The sequence below is a fragment of the Pelophylax lessonae genome (genome assembly GCF_965119305.1).
Source record: "Pelophylax lessonae genome assembly, chromosome: 12".
Lineage (NCBI taxonomy): Eukaryota > Metazoa > Chordata > Amphibia > Anura > Ranidae > Pelophylax > Pelophylax lessonae.
The window spans coordinates 201,710,923-201,712,413 of NC_138779.1; the positions used below are offsets into that span (position 1 = coordinate 201,710,923).

The window sequence follows — 1,491 nt, forward strand, 5'->3', positions numbered from 1 at the left end:
AATATTACTATATTAATTAATTATTTATTAATTAAATATTTTGGTTTTTTCCATTGCTCTTGCTCTCTCTCTCTCAGTATCTTTTATGTGTTTAAATGTGTTTCTATTATTTTAAAAGTGTGTTTAAAGACTTTAAAATACTTTTAAAGCGGTAGTATCATGTTTTTTTACACTTTTACCTACAGGTAAGCCTATAATAAGGCTTACCTGTAGGTATAATTAATATCTCCTAAACCGGCACGGTTTAGGAGATATTTGCAGTGCACGCAGCCGCTCACCCGAGCGGCGCATGCGCTCTGAAGGTCTGGGGGGACCTTCAGTTTTGCCTGCCGGAAAGTAACTCCCGCGCGCATGCGCGGGAGTGACGTCATCGCGGCTCCGGCCAATCACAGCGCCGGAGCCGCCGAACCCGGAAGAGACGGCGAGGGATCATGGCGGCGCCCGCAGCGATGTCCGGGGGTCCGTTCGAGGCTTCGTTCTAAGGTAAGTAATACATAATGAGCTAGTATGCGATGCATACTAGTTCATTATGCCTTTGCCTTGCAGGGTTTTTTTTTTTTTTTTACTTTTTGGGTTTACAACCACTTTAAAAGTACCGTAAAAGTTATAAAGAAAACATGCCTAGGGTGTATTTAAATAGGGTATTTCTATTTTCACTTATCGCGGGTGGGTCTGGAACGTAACCCCCGCGATGGAGGGGGGTTTACTGTAGACTGAATTTTTTAATAAGCCCTCTCGCGATTGCTTCTTTCCAAGTTGGCATGTGGGCAGTAAATCTGAAATGCCTCCAGGGCAGGATACAGCGCTGGGACTCATAGTGCCAAAAAGCAAAGTCAGATTACTAAAATCTAATCTGTTTCATCACAGTTTTTTTTTTTTTTTGGGAGGAGATCAGGGATTAATTGAGCATGCTGAAGTCATTTTTTTTACTGGAGAAATATCTGTAACGTCAAGTGAAGTATTACGTGTTCAAGGTGTGTCCCATATATTTACATAGACCATGCCTCACCGGCCAGAAGGAGAGCTGGCTGCAGACACACAGTCACATCTCGGAGCTACAGCAAAACCCAGTTTATCTGGTGGTAAGTTTAACTATTTTTTTTCTAAACTACACAGTCACCCTGGGCTTCTCCATTATGGAAACAGAAATTTTACATTATATTTGGGATTAATATTATTTTATTTTTATTGTTTTTATTTATTAATTATTATTTTTTTTGCAATAATTCAATGGTCTTGCTTGCTGTTTTTTTTTTTTTTTTCTTTTTTTTTTCAACCCTGATTTTGATTGAAATCATGACAAAGAGGGCAAAAAAAATATTTACACATTGCAGTTCATATTAAATTTTAGACTTTAAATATCATATTTAGACATTTTTTCTTTTTTTTTTTCTTGTTTTAAGTTCAAGCCTAATGATGACAAAGATGACAAAAATACTTATACATTCTAGTTCATAAAAAATTTCAATGACGATTTTTTTTTTTCAGGAT

At 37.4% G+C, this 1,491-nt stretch overlaps 1 protein-coding gene across 1 annotated transcript in view; it reads left to right on the forward strand.

Annotated features, from left to right (window-relative positions):
* Positions 1 to 1,028: 1,028 nt before the first annotated feature.
* Positions 1,029 to 1,491, forward strand: part of HAS1 (hyaluronan synthase 1) — a 14,529-nt gene continuing 14,066 nt past the window's right edge. Inside the window, exon 1 of the mRNA XM_082274258.1 lies at positions 1,029 to 1,079. The gene's annotated coding sequence lies outside the window, so the exon portion shown is untranslated. The remainder of the gene's footprint in view (positions 1,080 to 1,491) is intronic.